Source organism: Oncorhynchus mykiss, chromosome 32, assembly GCF_013265735.2.
Source record: "Oncorhynchus mykiss isolate Arlee chromosome 32, USDA_OmykA_1.1, whole genome shotgun sequence".
Lineage (NCBI taxonomy): Eukaryota > Metazoa > Chordata > Actinopteri > Salmoniformes > Salmonidae > Oncorhynchus > Oncorhynchus mykiss.
In genome coordinates, this window is record NC_050572.1 from 15474564 (window position 1) to 15495104 (window position 20541).

Here is a 20541-nt window from a genome sequence, read left to right on the forward strand (position 1 = left end):
GTTTTTATACCTGCGGCTAACATGGGTCCTGTGTCCTGATATTATCCACATTCTGATTGCCCACAGTTGAAATAACAGGTGTAGACGATTAAAATATCATTGTCGAGTTCACCTGCTCAGAGGTTGCATGCGTCAACAAATGGTTGCGTGCAACATCAACTGTCATCGATTGACAGATTGCTATAACGTGATTAGTTGATACTTAAATACCTATCCAGGCATTGTAAGGTCTGGCAGGCGTCAGTAACCCCTGGGCAGAGGAATGCGCCCCTCGTGATCAGATCTTTCTGAGAGGTAGTTGGGGACGAATTAATTGGTTAGATGAAAGCTTAGTGCCAGGTCAGTGGGTGGCGGGTCAGTGCTCTCTGGAATCCTTGGGACGTCCCTACCCTAAACATTTTTGTTTGCCCTATATTAATTTGACAGTGGTGGCCCGCCACTTAATATATATTTTTAAAGAATATATATTTATATATACACTTCTGCCGAGACAGGCTTTTTAAGATCAGAGTGACAAGTTACATTTATTTGTAGAAAGTAGCATTTGATGCATTGTTTTTTAAGGTAGCTGCAGATGGGCAACCCCATACTTCAGCCTATTAATGTAAAGCCACTACGCTGCTACAGTAATGCCGGTTACAAATTATATTTCAGATGGTGTCTTTTAATGTACAACCTTGAGTGTATACGGGGCCATTAAAGGCTCAGCTGAATAGGAATCATGGACTGAATGTTTATTCATAAAACCAAAACATCTTACATATGAAAACAGCGGCATGTGGCAAATTAATATTCAAAGTTCTAGAAAATGCAAGCTAAACATATATGAACAACAGTGAACTGACTGAACACAACCATACAGTACATGAGGAACCTGTCGTCCGGCAGAATGCTGTTCTAACATCGCCCTCTACAGGTGGCTAACAATCAATACAGGCATCACGAAACGGGGACATGGAGAGAATATAGATTTTGGGGAGATATACTTGAACATCTCTAATGCCCCTGATGATTTGGCTAAATTCAGCCTACTGATAAGAACAAAGAATCAACTAAGAAATGAACCACAATTAAAGCTGCCTTCCATTATTTTATTGGATATAAACTATTAAAATAATGTACCACAAACACAGGTGCCACACTAACTCTCAAACACATTTAAATGGGTAAAACGTGTTCAATGTGTGGACACAAAGCACATGTTAGCGACATCCCACAAAAGACTAATTGTATTTCTCCAGTGACGACGGCTGGGTCTTCATGGACTTCCTGGGTTTCTGTTTGAAGATGGGAGAGCGGAGGAACTTGGTGTCTGTGAACTTGTCTCCACGCCTCAGTTTCCTGAGATAAGAGATGGAGAAAGGATAGAGATGATTTTTTTGTTCATGTTTTGTTATTCAACCAATGTTCGCAGGTCTGATGGACCCACAACATTATTGGGTTTTTAAAACAATACAGCCATATCAATTTACGTAAAAATACTTAATACTTAGATGTTGACATATCAATTACAAGCAATATAGACAGCAAACATGGTTCATATTTGCCATTTACCTCTGCTAGATCACATTTATCAATAAAAGCGCTATTTTTTTAATTTTTATAGAATTATAATCAAGACATAGGTGGGGGAAAAAATCACGTTTATCTTGAACAAATATACATGAAACAAGGTTATCACAATTTAAGTTTATTGGTTTGAACTGAACAAATTCTAAAGACAAATTTGAAATACAGTATTTTGTGGAAATGATAAATGAGCCCCATTGAACACAAATTAAGGCCGGTCTACACACTACGAGGGACAGAGTTTTGCTGTGTTTGTGTTGCAAATGTATTTCTTGCACTTGATGCATGTGTACTGTGTCTTCCTGTCCTTCTTGGTTCCACACACATCGCAGCGCTTCTTAACGTTACTACCGGGTGCAATTTAGAATGAACACAGTTCAGGAATTTTACACTTAGTTCAGGAATTTTACAAATTTCTCACTCACATATATAGTTACAGCAGGCCAAGGTAGGAGAGTCAGACACACACACGCAACAACATCACTCACACTTACTTCCGGTATTGGAGTTGTTGGTTCTGTGGGTCGGGCGGATGGGGCACCAGCATCCTCCTCCTGAATCCTCCTCATGATGGCTGCAGAAACCAGGGTCCTTGGGATATGTTGCCTCTGGATTCGAGGTCTTACTAATGCCTGGCCCAGCTCCTCAAGAAAGAGCCGTCTCCCTCTGGAGCTTCCCTCTGTTCCAATCTGGGTTCAATGCCATCCAGATGACAAACACATTATACATCGAGATGTCCAAGAACTTGAAGAATATCACAAATGACCAGCATAGGGTTCTTCTTTTGCAGCTGTAGCTACCAGCTTGCCTAAATTGTCCTTTTGTGCCATTGTAATCCATTCTTATTTCTGGTTTTTGATGTTCCTGGCCACAGATTCTCCCATCCCTATACAGCGTACTCATGAGTACCACATTTTTGGATTTATTTGGCAGGTAGGACACTAGGGACGTGTATTCAACAGCTGAGGTGGGAGCTCTGGCTTGTTTATTCCTACTGTTCCTACCATTGTCAACTTCCTCTTGAGGAGCTCCTCTCCCAGCTTGTGCGAAGTAAAAAAGTTAGCGCATGTGATGTTGTGGCCACGGAGTCCCTGTGTCACGTCCAGGACAACCCACATCCCTTGGTTGTTCTCCATCTGGCTTCCCCGTATACACCTGCAAGTTCCATGAATATGATGAAGCAGCAGCAAGGCAGCCCAGATCTTGATTCCATATTTTGCGCGTTTAGATGGTATTTACTGCCGGAAGGGGCAGCGGTTCCTAAATGGCACAAGCTGCTCCTCAACAGTAACGTTGGGCCCAGGGTTGTAAAACAGGGGAAGACTGTCCACCCACTTGCCCAACACTGACCTGATTGCAGCTAGCTTGTCTCTCTGCCGCCGAGGTGGTCTCGTGTTTCGGTTATTAAAGCGGATAATCCTGGAAACGTTTTTCCAGAGACATTGTTGCATGTAAAAGTTAACGCACAGGGATTCTGTGGATTCCCATTGGATCTGAAAACACCAGCAAGGATAAGAACGCCAAAATGTGCATGTAAATGTGTTTGGTCCGTCTCCTTCCATCTCTCTCCAAAAACACAGCTTCACTCCAAATTAGTGCTGTCCAGAAGGATTTTCTGGATGGTGTCTGGGAAGAACAGTTCATTTTGTCTGTCATAGTTGAAGTGTACCTATGATGAAAATTACAGGCCTCTCATCTTTTTAAGTGGGAGAACTTGCACAATTGATGGCTGACTAAATACTTTTTTGCCCCACTGTATGTTTGGGGTCATTGTCCATTTGGAAGACCCATTTGCAACCAAGATTTAACTTCCTGACTGATGTCTTGAGATGTTGCTTCAATATATCCACAACATTTGCCTGCCTCATGATGCCATCTATTTTGTGAAGTGCACCAGTCCCTCCTGCAGCAAAGCACACCCACAACATGATACTGCCACCCTGATGCTTCACAGTTGGGATGGTGTTCTTTGGCTTGCAAGCATCCCCCATTTTCCTCCAAACATAACGATGGTTATTATGGTCAAACAGTTCTATTTTTGTTTTATCAGACCAGAGGACCATATCTCCAAAAAGTATGATCTTTGTCCCCATGTGCAGTTGCAAACAGTAGTCTGGATTTTTTATGGCGGTTTTGGAGCAATGGCTTCTTCCTTGCTGTGCGGCCTTTCAGGTTATGTCGATATAGGACTCGTTTTACTGTGGATATAGATACTTTTGTACCCGTTTCCTCCAGCATCTTCACAAGGTCCTTTGCTGTTGTTCTGGGATTGATATCCACTTTTTGCACCAAAGAACGTGTCTCCTTCCTGAGCGGAATGACGGCTGCTTGGTCCCATGGTGTTTATACTTGCGTACTATTGTTTGTACAGATGAACGTGGTACCTTCAGGCATTTGGAAATTGCTTCCAAGGATGAACCAGACTTGTGGAGGTCTACAAAAAAATTCTAAGGTCTTGGCTGATTTCTTTTGATTTTTCCATGATGTCAAGCAAAGAGGCACTGAGTTTGAAGGTCGGCCTTGAAATACATCCACAGGTACACCTCCAATTGACTCAAATTATGTCAATTAGCCTGTCAGAAGCTTCTAAAGCCATGACATCCTTTTCTGGAATTTTCCAAGCTGTTTAAAGGCACAGCCAACTTAGTGTATGTAAACTTGTGACCCACTGGAATTGTGATACAGTGAATTATAAGTCAAATAATCTGTCTGTAAACAATTGTTGGAAAAGTGACTTGTGTCATGCACAAAGTAGATGTCCTAACTGACTTGCCAAAACTATAGTTTGTTAACAAGACATTTGTGGAGTGGTTGAAAACAAGTTAATTACTTAAAAGTGTATGTAAACTTCCAACTTCAACTGTGTGGATACATGGAGCTGAAGGGTGTGACTGGAGCTGAAGGGTGTGGCTAATTTGACTAATTTGATAACTCATCAAATTAAATGTTATTGGTCACATACACATATTTAGCAGATGTTATTGCAGGTGTAGTGAAATGCTTGTGTTCCTAGCTCCAAAAGTGCAGTAGTATCTAACAATATACAGTGGGGAGAACAAGTAGTTGATACACTGCTGATTTTGCACGTTTTCCAACTTACAAAGCATGTAGAGGTCTGTAAATCTTATCATAGGTACACTTCAGCTGTGAGAGACGGAATCTAAAACAAAAATCCATAAAATCACATTGTATGATTTTTAAGTAATTAATTTGCATTTATTGCATGACATAGGTATTTGATACATCAGAAAAGCAGAACTTAATATTTGGTACAGAAACCTTTGTTTGGAATTACAGAGATCATACATTTCCTGTAGTTCTTGACCAGGTTTGCACACACTGCAGCAGGGATTTTGTCCCACTCCTCCATACAGACCTTCTCCAGATCCTTCAGGTTTTGGGGCTGTCGCTGGGCAATACGGACTTTCAGCTCCCTCCAAAGATGTTCTATTGGGTTCAGGTCTGGAGACTGGCTAGGCCACTCCAGGACCTTGAGATGCTACTTACGGAACCACTCCTTAGTTGCCCTGGTTGTGTGTTTCGTGTCGTTGCCATGCTGGAAGACCCAGCCACGACCCATCTTCAATGCTCTTACTGAGGGAAGGAGGTTGTTGACCAAGATCTCGCGATACATGGCCCCATCCATCCTCCCCTCAATACAGTGCAGTCGTCCTGTCCCCTTTGCAGAAAAGCATCCCCAAAGAATGATATTTCCACCTCCATGCTTCACGGTTGGGATGGTGTTCTTGGGGTTGTACTCATCCTTCTTCTACCTCCAAACACGGCGAGTGGAGTTTAGACCAAAAAGCTCTATTTTTGTCTCATCAGACCACATGACCTTCTCCCATTCCTCCTCTGGATCATCCAGATGGTCATTGGCAAACTTCAGACGGGCCTGAACATATGCTGGCTTGAGCAGGGGGACCTTGCGTGCGCTGCAGGATTTTAATCCATGACGGCGTAGTGTGTTACTAATGGTTTTCTTTGAGACTGTGGTCCCAGCTCTCCTCAGGTCATTGACCAGGTCCTGCCGTGTAGTTCTGGGCTGATCCCTCACCTTCCTCATGATCATTGATGCCCCACGAGGTGAGATCTTGCATGGAGCCCCAGACCGAGGGAGATTGACCATCATCTTGAACTTCATCCATTTTCTAATAATTGCGCCAACAGTTGTTGCCTTCTCACCAAGCTGCTTGCCTATACTCCTGTAGCCCATCACAGCCTTGTGCATGTCTACAATTGTATCCCTGATGTCCTTACACAGCTGTCTGGTCTTGACCATTGTGGAGAGGTCGGAGTCTGTTTGATTGAGTGTGTGGGCAGGTGCCTTTTATACAGGTAACAAGTTCAAACAGGTGCAGTTAATACAGGTAATGAGTGGAGAACAGGAGGGCTTCTTAAAGAAAAACTAACAGGTCTGTGAGAGCCAGAATTCTTACTGGTAGGTGATCAAATACTTATGTCATGCAATAAAATGCAAATTAATTACTTAAAAATCATACAATGTGATTTTCTGGATTTTTGTTTTAGATTCCGTCTCTCACAGTTGAAGTGTACCTATGATAAAAATTACAGACCTCTACATGCTTTGTAAGTAGGAAAACCTGCAAAATCGGCAGTGTATCAAATACTTGTTCTCCCCACGGTATATATAACATTCTATTGGTTGCAATAATTTTGTATAATAATTTAAATTGAAAGAAAGTTTTTAATCTGCGTTGTTTTGCTCATCAGTTCATAAACCATGTGACATGGAATTTGAATCAGCACAGCTGGCAATTTTTTGGTCCTTAAATGAAACTGATTTACCTTTTTAATTTATCACAATTTTCTTTAATAAATGTTGGTCTTTAATGCAGGGCCGACAGACAACTGTCTTACTTTTCCCTCCTTTCACTTGCCTCTTCCAATTTTTGTGGTAATGCTGCAATTAGTTGGTTGAAATTTTGAGTAGAGCAGACATTTCCATATATTTTTGCTAGCTGCATGTGACATAACTCCACCAGTCCTATTTACGATATCATATACAAAGATTATTTATAAATCTTGTGGGATTCTTGCCATTCTCCTTCAACGTCTCTCATCAACAAGATGTTTTTGCCCACAGGACTGCAGCTGACTAGATGTTTTTGCCCACAGGACTGCAGCTGACTAGATGTTTTTGCCCACAGGACTGCAGCTGACTAGATGTTTTTGCCCACAGGACTGCAGCTGACTAGATGTTTTTGCCCACAGGACTGCAGCTGACTAGATGTTTTTGCCCACAGGACTGCAGCTGACTAGATGTTTTTGCCCACAGGACTACAGCTGACTAGATGTTTTTGCCCACAGGACTGCAGCTGACTAGATGTTTTTGCCCACAGGACTGCAGCTGACTAGATGTTTTTGCCCACAGGACTGCAGCTGACTAGATGTTTTTGCCCACAGGACTGCAGCTGACTAGATGTTTTTGCCCACAGGACTGCAGCTGACTAGATGTTTTTGCCCACAGGACTGCAGCTGACTAGATGTTTTTGCCCACAGGACTACAGCTGACTAGATGTTTTTGCCCACAGGACTGCAGCTGACTAGATGTTTTTGCCCACAGGACTGCAGCTGACTAGATGTTTTTGCCCACAGGACTGCAGCTGACTAGATGTTTTTGCCCACAGGACTGCAGCTGACTAGATGTTTTTGCCCACAGGACTGCAGCTGACTAGATGTTTTTGCCCACAGGACTGCAGCTGACTAGATGTTTTTGCCCACAGGACTGCAGCTGACTAGATGTTTTTGCCCACAGGACTGCAGCTGACTAGATGTTTTTGCCCACAGGACTGCAGCTGACTAGATGTTTTTGCCCACAGGACTGCAGCTGACTAGATGTTTTTGCCCACAGGACTGCAGCTGACTGATGTTTTTTGTTTGTTGCACCATTCTTAGTAAACCTTAGACACGGTCTTGTGTGGAATGCCAAGGTCGGCCGGTTCTGAGATACTGGAACCAGCATGCCCGACACCGACGATCATACCACGCTATAAGTTGCTAAGGTCATTATTTTTGCCCATTCTAACGTTCAATCGAACTGTAACTGAATGCCTTGATGCCTGTCTGCCTGTTTTATATAGCAAGACACGGCCATGTGACTCACTGTCTGTAGGAGCAAACCATTTTTGTGAACCGGGTGGTGTACCTAACCTATATTTTTAGCTCCTGTGAAACTTTGTGGGCGATGTAATCAGTCACATATTGACTCTGTATAACCTGAATGTACAAAACATTAGGAACACCTTCCTAATATTGAGTTGCACCCCCTTTTGCCCTGAGAAGAGCCTCAATTGGTCGGGGCATGGACTCTACAAGGTCTCGAAAGCGTTCCACAGGGATGCTAGCCCATTTTGACTCCAATGCTTCCCACAGTTGTGCCAAGTTGGCTGGATGTCCTTTGGGTGGTGGACCATTCTGGATACACACGGCAAACTGTTGAGCGTGAACACCCCAGCAGCGTTGCAGATCTTGACACACTCAAACTGGAGCGCCTGGCACCTACTACCATACCCCGTTCAAAGGCACTTAAAGCTTTTGTTTTGCCTATTCACCCTCTGAATGGCACACATACACAAGCCATGTCTCAAGGCTTAAAAATCCTTCTTTAACCTGTCTCCTCCCCTTCATCTACACTGATAGAAGTGGATTTAACAGGGGACATCAATAAGGGATCATAGCTTTCACCTGGTTTCACTGGGTGAGTCTATTTCATGGAAAGAGCAGGTGTTCATAATGTTTTGTGCACTCAGTGTATATAATACTACGTATTCAGGCAGTCTCATATTGACTGTGTATATTTAATACTCACGCATGCAGCGACAGCTCTTTGTAGTCCACTGTTATCGTGGACCTCCTCTTGCGGGCGGAGATGGAGCATCAGTCTGAAGGGCGGGAGCTCTTTAAAGAGAACTTCCGATAGGCTGCAGGGGTAATATTGGTCACATTAATCAGACTGAAACCCCGCCTAGCTCTGCCACCAAGCCAACCTTTGGTGAGAGGACAAAGTGAGTTGTAAGTGCAGAAAAGTCTGAGAAAAAAAGGTGTAAAGTTCGGGCAGATATTCTATTAACACCAGTGGACTGATAATCCTGACAGAGGTGATGGAATGAGAGAAGAGATTAAGAGATTTTGATATGGCCAAAGCATTTCACTACACTCGCATTAACATCTGCTAACCATGTGTATGTGACCAATAAAATTAGATTTGATTTAGTGGTCAGAGAAGAACACTGTACATGTTGAACGTATAAGTGTAGTGTGAAAGAATGAGCATCAGCATCATTCATTAATAGTCCTTGGCAGCCAACTGGGCAGTACCTGTCCTCCTGCATGTTTTGGGGATCAGTGCAGTGTGGTTCTGGGGGGTGCTGCTTGTCGATAAGCCAGGACCAGGAGGCTACAGGGGGAGACCCTGAAAACAGGCAGGACGTTGTCGATCCTCATCATCTCCTCCTGCAGTCCTGGAGTGACAGGAAGCAGAGCCTCCTCGCCATCTACTCTGTGGTGCTCTGGAACACACAATCACCATCACCAATCATTTTTCACTTGTGTCCAAAATGGCACCCTAATCCCTGTACTACATAGGGAATAGGTTGCCATTTGGATGAAGCCTTAGTCATTTCAATAGACTATCACCATAACAAGCATACCCACTTACCTGTGTGACCCTCAAGACCTTGCTCTGTCATTGGAACAGGACTGTCTGTCAACAAAGACACTCCCAGGGACTTCTGGGATTTGGTGTTCTATCTCAGGGACCTCAGCGGGCCCAGTTGTAGGACAGGGCTCTACTCTTCTGACTGGATAGACACAGGGAGTTAAGCACCAGAAACAATATAGACACAATATATAGCCAAGTGTTTCTCAACTGGCTTTGCATCGAAACCAAAGTTAAACAAGGTTCTCAGTCGTGACCCAATATTCGCATCGTAATATTATTTTGCTGAAATGCTATCTGGAAAAATAAATGCTATATTGACAGTAGCAATTATATGACAAGGGAACAACATTCCTACCTTTTTAATTGTCAATAACTCCATATTGCTCATATTGTTGATGAAGAATGTTGGTAAGCTCACTGGTTTGAGACCACTAAATCAGCCAAATCTGCTATATAGCACTGCTAATAACTCTACATTGAAACAACTATGATTGAAGAAGAAAAATTATTCAGAGATTCAATGATATATATTTTTTAGGTTCATTATAATATCTACACATTCTCTACCTTGTATTAGTCATTTAAGTTTAGACTAGTTTTTTTTTAAATCACCCCCCAAAATTAGTAAAATCCATCAGACACCCGTGACCCACCAGTTGAGAATCGCTGTCAAAGCCTATCCTTTCCTATAACAGCAATGTAGAAATCTGTATGTTGTTCACTGCTCACCACGTGACAACAGTCGTTTTGGAGGTCTGGTTTGTGGCCCCTCTCCAGTTCAGGTTTGGGCCGTGGTGGCTGGGCCTGTTTCGGTTTGGCCCGGGGTTGCTGCTGCTGATTGGCTGGTTTAGCTGGTGGCCCTGGGGTGGAGTGCTGCTGGAACTCCTCTGAGCCAATTGGATTGCCTTTCTCGGTCTTCACTCCTGTATGGGGTTCTGGCCTCTTCTGTCGTTTAGAACCAGGCTCTCCACTAGGACCTCTGTTTCTTCCGGTATGAGAGGTTCTGTAGGGGAACTGTGGTTGGAAAATGTAATTTTCATATACCTGAGCTGATGGGTGAGGGTGGGGCTTCGGCCATTACAAGATCTTCCAGAGCAGCACGACTTTGAATTCTCCTGTACAAAAGTACCAAAAGGGAAAAGTTAAAAACTCCAGGGAGGAATTGATTACATTCACAAGCTGACAGTAGATGGGGTGAATCAAACTGGACATCAAACAGTGGCTCTTTGACTGCGAGTCAGAAATAAGATGCATTCAGTTGATACTATATTTGAATAGCTCACCTGGAGGAGTCCACTGGCTTTGGTGGTTCAGCAGGGAGCTGTGCAGGTCCAGTCTAAACACACACGTAAATATCATGAGAGGGGGAAGGGAACAACTTTCTTGGTTCCTCAGTTTGACTCAGCCATTCAGGCAGCATCATACCTGTACATTGCTTGCCTGCATCTCCTGGTCTTTGAGCCTCTTGAGCAGGAGGAGCCTGCTGTTCCCTCTTCATCTGCAGGATGATACCGTTGGCCTGCGTCACCTTCTCCTTCTCTGCCTGCAGGGCCAGAGCCAGGGCTTTGTTGTTGATCTGCACGTTCTTCAGGATCATCGGCTTCACGTTGCCAGCTGTAGAGAGACGGGGGGAGGGAGGAGAGACAGGGAGGGAGGAGAGGGAGCTAGCTCAGAAATATGGCCTCCACTCCTGTGATGACGGGACACCCTGGGGCGGCGGTGCCTGCAAACAGGGTGGCTAGTGGATGCTCTGCGACGTCTGGGCATTGTCATTAATAGGAAAGACTATGAATTACTTTTAGACAGGCCACGAGTCCCTTTAACAGGGCTGGAGGAGGGAGCAAAATGACGTCATAATGGGATTGGAAATGACGCCACAATAATCCTGCCAAACAAAACAGGGAAAAAAAATAAAAATAAAATTGCATAACGTATGTAAGAAGACATTGCACTTCTTTTGAGTGTATAATGAAGAAAATGTGTAGGAGTAGACCCTCCCGCAGATTAGAATGCTTTACATATTATATACTGAACAAAAATATAAACACAAGATGTTAAGTGTTGGTCCCATGTTTCATGAGCTGAAATAAAATATCCCAGAAAAGCTTTTTTTGCTCAAATTCATTTACCCCAATGTTAGTGAGCATTTCTCCTTTGCCAGGATAATCCATCCACCTGACAGGTGTGGCATATCAAGAAGCTGTTTAACGGCCCTAAGGATCGGCCTTTTTCTTTCTGCCAAATTTCGCCTAAAATGACATACCCAAATCTAACTGCCTGTAGCTCAGGACCTTTTTTTATTTTACCTTTATTTGACTAGGCAAGTCAGTTAAGAACAAATTCTTATTTTCAATGACAGCCTAGGAACAGTGGGTTAACTGACTTGTTCAGGGGCAGAATGACAGATTTTTACCTTGTTGGCTTGGGGATTTGAACTTGCAACCTTCTGGTTACTAGTCCAACGCTCTAACCACTAAGCTACCCTGCCAACCTGAAGCAAAGACAGGTTTTTAGAAAAAAAAAACTTATTTACATAAGTATTCAGACCCTTTGCTATGAGACTTGAAATCGAGCTCAGGTGCATCCTGTATTCATTGATCATCCTTGAGCTGTTCTACAACTTGATTGGAGTCTATCTGTTCTGGAAACTTTTAGAAAATCCTGTTCTGGGAACAGGTCATGTGTTGGAGATTAAAGTGTTCCAGGACAAGGTCCTGAAGTATCCTGAGGTACTATAGAGATACCAGGACAGGGTCCTGAAGTATCCTGAGGTACTATAGAGATACCAGGACGGGGTCCTGAGGTATCCTGAGGTACTATAGAGATACCAGGACAGGGTCCTGAAGTATCCTGAGGTACTATAGAGATACCAGGACGGGGTCCTGAGGTATCCTGAGGTACTATAGAGATACCAGGACGGGGTCCTGAGGTATCCTGAGGTACTATAGAGATACCAGGATGGGGTCCTGAGGTATCCTGAGGTACTATAGAGATACCAGGACGGGGTCCTGAGGTATCCTGAGGTACTATAGAGATACCAGGACAGGGTCCTGAGGTAGAAGTAAAAAATATTCCTGCAGGTTAGAAAAACATTGTAAACTAAAATGTATTAGTCAGTGGACTGGTAAAACAGTTGCTTATGATTGGGAACTAGCTATAAATGTAAAACCTATATGTACATTTGCATAGGAGGAACTTCCATGTGAGTAGAACATTTTAAATGACAGATAATTCAAATATGTTGATGAAAAAACTCTGAATTATAAAAAGGAAGAAGTTCCTAACAAACACTGTTTGTTTTGTGTGTTTGTGCCCCTGAGTCTGTGTCTATGGATGGAGTTTCACAATGGGAGCCAAGAGCAGCAAGGGAGAACTGTGCCCGACCTGCTGACCGGACCGTTGAAGGTAATGCTGGATAAGTGGAGCAGGGACATTCTGAAACAGGTACCACTCTGGCACAAGGTAATGGATTTTCTCTTAAAAGGCACATTGAGTGAAGCTTTATTAGCAGAATGTAGAAAGAAGTTACAGGACTTTGAAGAAACCCAAGAAAGGCAAGGCAAGTAGAATAGACTGGGATGATTTTATGAAGTGGGAAAGAGATGCAGAGAAAAGGGCAGACAGGAACATTAAAGGAATAATGGAGGATGATAAGAAAAGAAGGAGAAACAGGCTATGAAAAGCCAAGTGACATTTACTGACCTGTTGCACTGTCTACAACCACTGTGATTATTTGACCCTGCAGGTCATCTATGAACATTTGAACATCTTGGAGAACAGTCTGGCCTTAATGGCCATGTACTCTTATAATCTGCACCCGGCACAGCCAGATGGGGATAGGCCAACCCTCAGAGCCTGGTTCTTCTCTAGGTTTCTTCCTAGGTTCCTGCCTTTTTTGGGGAGTTTTTCCTAGCCATCGTGATTCTACATCTGCATTGCTTGCTGTTTGGGGGTTTTAGGCTGGGTTTCTGTACAGCACTTTGTGACATCGGCTGATGTAAAAACGGCCTTATAAATACATTTGATTATGAATTTATGGTTGGATCAGAATCGTCATTATAATCATTGGCCAGTTGTCACGACTTCCACCGAGGGTGGCTCCTCTCCCTGTTCGGGAGGTGCTCGGCGGTCGTCGTCGCCTGCCTACTAACTACCACCGATCCATGTTTCTTTTTCGTTTGGTTCTGTCTGTTTCTTACACCTGTGTTCTATTGAGTTAATTTCGGTGGGTTTATTAACCTCGTTGCCTGCTGGTATTTTGTGCGGGATTATTTCTGTGTTTGTTTGGTGTGTGTGCTAGATTGCGCCACAGGCTATTCTCACGGTCATTTGAGCCGTTGTGATTTATTTAGGAGTAGATTGTTTTTCCTCCTGTTCCTCACATCGAATTCCTGTTTTGTTGGGCGCCTTCGTTGGGTTTGATTCCTGACCTGTTTTGTTGTGTTTTGGGACTTCCAAATAAATATTTTCTATTTGGACCTCAGTGCTCTCCTGCTCCTGACTCTTGCACCCACCTCGTCCTAGTGAGGCACATTACACCAGTAGAGAGAATTAAGTAAAACCACATGTCCAAATCCCTATCTCCATCCATGACTAATTTAGGAAAGAGGCGATTTTAGCTACGATTTTAGCTAGCTAGCAAGCAAGCTTCCCTTGACACTTTTTTCTTGGTGCGCCAGGACCTTTCACAGTTGAGCTCACTAAGTTTAGCTCAACGCTGATTGGCTAGTATTTTATATATTTATCATCAAGGGAGGCCAAATGCTCGCTGGCTTCCCTTGCATTCAATGCTACAATGTGCAACAATGTCATACTCTTTATTGACCAGACTGCATCAGATACATGGGCTACACATAGAGACAGAGGGGTGCTGTTTCTCTTACTCAGATGATTTCTCCGGTGAGATACATTCAGCCTGTTTTGAATTGAAGAAAAGTTATGAAACAGAGCGATGAAAGATAAATGATTTGATGTTCTTTTCTTGGTACATTTTTTGGGGAAGCCTGGCTTCCCTTGGCATCCATGATTACATGTCACTGGTGAGAAGAAACAAATGTTACATCAACAAAAAAAAGTATTAGAAATTAATAGTAAACATTGGAAAAGACATGGGCTGGAATGTGGTTTTAACCAATCAGCATTCAAAATTAGACCCACCCGTGGTAAAATTAAGCAATAGGGCAAGGGGGGTGTGGTATATGGCCAATATACCACGGCTAAGGGCTGTTCTTAGGCACGACGCAAAGTGGTATGCCTGCACACAGCCCTTAGCCGTGGTATATTAGCCATATACCACAAAGTAATTGTAGTACGAATAGACGGGGGAGATTAACAGATATGTATTGGTGGTATTTACAATGTTATTTGTGCCCCATTTGTTTGAAAATGATTTTTTTGTCTGTATGATCTGTGGGAAAGTGTCATACATTTAGCAGGAGGTTAGGAAGTGCAGGTCAGTTCCCACCTCATTTTGTGAACAATGGGCACATATCCTGTCTTTTTTTGAGACAGTCACAATGGTCAGGTATTCTGCCACTATGTAATCTCTGTTTAGGGCCAGATAGCATTCCAATTTGCTCCGTTTTTTTGTTGATTCTTTCCAGTGTATCAGTAATTTTTTTGGTTGGGACTAATTGTGTTGCTGCCCTGGGGCCCTGTGGGGTCTGTTTGTGTTTGTGAACTGAGCCTCAGAACCAGCTGGCTGAGGAGACATCACTTCCTTTTAGGTGGTTGCAAAATGTTACCACTCTTTTCTGGATTTTGATAACTAGCAGGTAAAATCCTAATTCTGCGTGTATTGTTTGTGGTTTTGCATTGTGCACAAAGTATATTTTGGCAGAAATCTGCATGCAGTCTCAATTGGGTGTTTGTCCAATTTTGTGAATTCTTGGTTGGTGAGTGGACCCCAGACCTCACAACCATAAAGGGCAATGGGTTCTATAACTGAGTCAAGTATTTTTAGCCAGATCTTAATTGCGATGTTGAGTTTGATGTTTTTATGGCATAGAAGCCCCTTCTTGCCTTGTCTCTTAGACCATTCACAGCCTTGTAGAAGTTATAATATGCCATTTAGCAGATGCTTTTATCCAAAGTCATGCGTGCATACATTTTACATATGGATGGTCCCGGGAATCAAACCCACTACCCCGGCGTTACAAGCACCATGCTCTACCAACAAAGCTACAAAGGACCATGTTACCTGTGGTGTTGATGTTTAGGCCGCACTAGGTATACTTCTTTATGTGCTCATGGGCAACTGTGTCTAGATATTTGTATTTGTTGTCCTGGCAAGTGGACCTTTTTTGGAACACCACTATTTTTGCCTTACTGAGATTCACTGATAGAGTGTCTGACAGAATCTGTGCAGAAGATCTAAGTGCTGCCATAGGACTTCCTTGGTTGGGGACAGAAGCAACAGATCATCAGCAAACAGACATTTGATTCACAAGTATTTCTGTGTCCATCCTTTCCTGCCTCTCTCCTTTTCTGTGTGTGTGTCATTGGAGGCTGGCGGGAGGAGCTATAGGAGGGCGGGATCATTGTAATGGCTGGAATTGAATGAATGGAACTGAGTCAAACATGTCGTTTCCATATGTTTGTGTTTGACACCTTTCCATTAATTCCATTCCAGCCATTACAATGAGCCCATCCTCCTATAGCTCCTCCCACGAGCCTTCTCTGGTGTGGATGTATGTTTGTGGGGGTGTGTGCCTGTGTCTATGTCTTTATCTGTGGTGTTTGTATAGAGGAGGAAGGGAAAATAACTGATGGAGAATATTTATATTTTGTTCACATCACCAAGGCTTGAAAAAGATACACTGGACCAATTACAGCATAATACTGTTTTGACAGGAAGCTAATTCAAGAGCACCACAATGACTCAGTCAACATCGGTAATTGCCTATTGGTATAATATTGATGAGTTTGAATGGATAATGAGTTGGCACAAGTTGGCAGGGGCTGGATGGATGGAGTTGATTGTTGTTTCTCAGTATAAATCCATCAATAAGCAATATGTAATTAAGTTATTTACTTATCTGATATTCTTAAAGTTTTTGGTTGAATATTCAGACTGCTGTTTCCTGATCACTAGACATAGTGGATCAAGAATCATAAGCAGGCTGTGTGGACGGACCATATACTTTAATTTGACAATGTAAACGGTCTCCCCTTCCCCTCTCTCATCACTCTCTCTCTCCTCCCCATTCCGTCATTCTGTCCTCTCTCTGCTCCCAATGCAGTAAATAGTCATTCCTTTCTGCTCAATAAACCTTCCATAAATAATACATTAAATTAAATACCAAGTCATGATCTCATTTACTTTCCTCTGCATGAGTCAAACGGAGCAATTATATCTTGACACACAGAGAAACACTCATTTATCAACACAGCAGCAGGGCACCTAAATAGACACACCTAAAGTGAGTCAGGAGGAGCCTGGAATCAGTCACTTAGTTAGTACTGTATATTGTGGTGCAAGGGAGAGGAAGCAAGTGATTCAACACATTGGGTAACTGGGATTCTACATATTGTAATTACCTTCACAACAACAATCTTTCTTCCCACAAACACTACCCATTCCCTTAGACATCTTATTGCAGAGGAGACATTGCTGTTATTTTCCTTAAAGGCCATGTAAATGTTGTGGCTGTCACATTCACTGTCACAGCGGGAGACCACATTCACTGACACAGCGGGAGACCACATTCACTGTCACAGCGGGAGACCACATTCACTGACACAGCGGGAGACCACATTCACTGACACAGCGGGAGACCACATTCAATGACACAGCGGGAGTCCACATTCACTGACACAGCGGGAGACCACATTCACTGACACAGCGGGAGACCACATTCACAGACACAGCGGGAGACCACATTCACTGTCTCATGTTTGTCTGACACATCATGTTTCCATTCAATTCAATACACTTTATCCTCAAGGGGACGTCAATTCTGGGTATAAATAATCATAGGCAGACAACGTTTGTGTTCCAAATGATACCCTATAGTGCCACATGGGCCCTTGGAAAAAAATAGTGCACTGCATAGGTAATAGGCTACCATTTGGGACACATATAATGTCTGGTTTGGTCTGGGTATGCAGCTGTGTTTATTGCCATCAGTCTTAATGCCTCTCCTGGTTATCAGAATGACTAGAGATGATTACAGTTATTTTTTTATTGATTTGGTGAACGTTTTCACAAGTATGTTGTACATTTACAACTTTTAATACAAAACTCAAAATAGATAATCAGAACGGCAGTTGTTTCAATTGAACCTTTATTTAACTAGGCAAGTCAGTTAAGAACAAATTCTTATTTACAATGACTGCCTACCGGGGAACAGTGGGTAACTGCCTTGTTCAGGGGCAGAACGACAGATTTTTACCTTGTCAGCTCGGGGACTCAATCCAGCACCCTTTCGGTTAATAGCGCAATGCGCTAACCACTAGGCTACCTGCCTCCCCGCAATTAACTAAGTACAACACAAAATCAGTCACTTTTTCACCAAACTTAAATCAGTGTTTCATCTAGTAATACATGTTCATATAAAGTAATTGCCTTTGTTACAACCTGGCTCAAGATTGTAACAAACAATAGGAAACCTCACACTAAGTAAAGGAATAACACAATTAATTTATTTCATATATAAAGTAAAAACTCACAACAATAATCATATGAGGCGTGATGGTCAGTAAATTGGGTGTCAACCAACAAAGCCACAACGAAACAACCAAAGGAATGCATGGAGAGAGGAATCTCTTGCTGAATGGGGAAACAGTGGTTTTATGCCACAGCTGAGCTGACGACCATCCCAGCTCCGCCCACCTCTCCTACTCCGCCCACCAATCTCCTGCAGGAAGTAAGTACTGCAAAACCCAGTAGACAGAGCAGGGAGGGGCCAGGGAGGGGCCTCACACCTTTCACAATGCAATGCTCACATTACTTTTGATATGAATCTCTTCTTTTTTATTAGAAGACGTTTGACTATTACTTAATGTGACGTCTCTTAATTGACAATCACTTAAACGTTTGATAAACCTAGATATTTTTACATGCATACCGGTTTGTCTACTACAGATTTTGAGGACAACACAAAGAAAATGTATGTCTGTAAAGTAGAAACAAATAAAGTATGATATACTGTACCCTGAGTGTACAAAACATTATGAACACCTGCTCTTTCCGTGACATAGACTGACCAGGTGAATCCAGGTGAAAGATATGGTCCTTTATTGATGTCACTTGTTAAATCCACCTCAATCATTGTAGATGAAGGGATGATACTTTTTTAAAGCCTTCAGACAATGGAGACATGGATTGTGTATGTGTGCTATTCATTGTGTGAATGGGCAACACAAACGATTTAAGCGCCTTTGAACGGGGTATGGTAGTAGGTGCCAGGTGCACCGATTTGTGTTAAGAACTGCAACGCTGCTGGGTTTCTCATGCTCAACAGTTTCTCATGTATATTGATAATGGTCTACCACCCAAAGGACATCCAGCCAACTTGACACAACTGAAGCATTGGAGTCAACATGGGACGGCATCCCTGTGGAACGCTTTCAACACCTTGTAGAGTCCATGACCTGATGAACTGAAGCTGTTCTGAGTGCAAAAGGGGTTGCAACTCAATATTAGGAAGGTGTTCTTAATGTTTTGTACACTCAAATGTACTAATATGATTATGACTATTATGATTTTACTTCACAGTAAATTTAAAAAAATTCTGATATTGAAAGGTCAGAAATGTATGTACTGTATGTAACAAATCAAATCAAAGTTTATTGATTGTGTACACAGATTAGCAGATGTTACTACAGGTGGAACAAAATGCTTGTGTTTGTAGCTCCAACAGTGCAGTAATACAATATCAATACAATACCACGTATAGGATCACTACAATACATACATACATACAATACAATACTGTAAAAGTAGAAAACAAATACTGTAAAATACAATACATGATTACAATACAGGTGGAAGATGATTGCCATCATGAGTGTACCAGCCTCCTTCAAGCCATGGATGAGGCATGCAATGATACAGGCTCACTGTGATAGCTTGAATGGAATCAATGGAACGGAGTCAAACATGTGGTTTCCATATGCTTGATATGTTTTTGATACTCTTCCATTTATTACATTCCAGCCATTACAATGCACCAGTCCTCCTTTAGCACATCCCACCAGCCTCCTCTGCATACCACACATAAAATCATTCAAAGCTGCATAAATTCTCAATATGAATCCACAAGAACAAATAGGAACAGCTGATAGGCAGTGGAGAGGCCAGGTGTATGATTGTGCATGAAAGAACAGTAAAGACATGAGACATGCAGCTCAAAAATGTCCCCTATTGTTTAGGAACAATACAATTATCCTACCTAGACCAGCCTACAACACCACAATGCAATGAATCATTTCATTATTGTTTCCAAGTGAGTGAAAATGTCACTTGAATAACAACGCAAAACCCATTTGTTTCATTCCATTTGGATTAGTTGTGTGTCTGCTCTCCACTGTTTATAAGGCATAGAAAGGTACAGTAGCAGGCCAGTCTGGCTGGATTTTTACTTCTGATACTGAATGCACTTTATGTAGTAGACAATCATACTCCTAAGTCGTCCCCAGTTATCCAGGAAAGCTTAACACATGGTCTGCCTCCTCTCCAATCCGAGTGGCTATTTCTTGCTCACCTCGCTCATTTTTTCTTAAAAAATGTATGACTATTTATTTGTTGCATAAACACAACCAGTCACAATGAATCTGATTAGGCTACTTCAAAAATATTCTGTAGTCATCCTCAAAAATATAACTACAGCATCCTCAAAATGGCTTGACATTAACCAGGTTTCCTTCCAAACTTTTTCTGCGAGTAAGATACATCAGATAAATAATGTCACGACATCATGGGAAAGCATGCAGTTTATTAGGCTGCAGATGAAATAAGTTACGATGAACTTCACAGGGTGGTAAAAGTGCACGGTGATGAGCTTGATGCTCCTTTCAATACATATCAAGAGTCTTATTCTGGTGACATGGTGATTGATGCTTTGCTGCCATTTTACAAGTAAAAAGAATCTCGCTCTTTTTTCCATAATAATAATCTCATCATGTAGTATGCTATACCCACATCGTAACATCAAGCTGTTGGCTAGAGCACAAATACCAATACTAGAGTGGGCCCAGTCGCTATACCTACGCACAAAACCGTCAGTTGGCCAAGAGATGGAAACCCATTTCATTTGTATTTCTTAATTGGTACAGGGGAATTTAAC

General features: G+C 42.5%; 1 long non-coding RNA gene across 1 annotated transcript; it reads right to left on the minus strand.

Annotated features, from left to right (window-relative positions):
* Window positions 1-738: 738 nt before the first annotated feature.
* Window positions 739-9097, minus strand: LOC118946493. The gene is made up of 3 exons (XR_005041351.1): window positions 8911-9097; window positions 8402-8513; window positions 739-1341 (listed from the first exon to the last, which is right to left on the minus strand). It is a non-coding gene; the product is annotated as an uncharacterized LOC118946493 (long non-coding RNA).
* Window positions 9098-20541: the final 11444 nt, after the last annotated feature.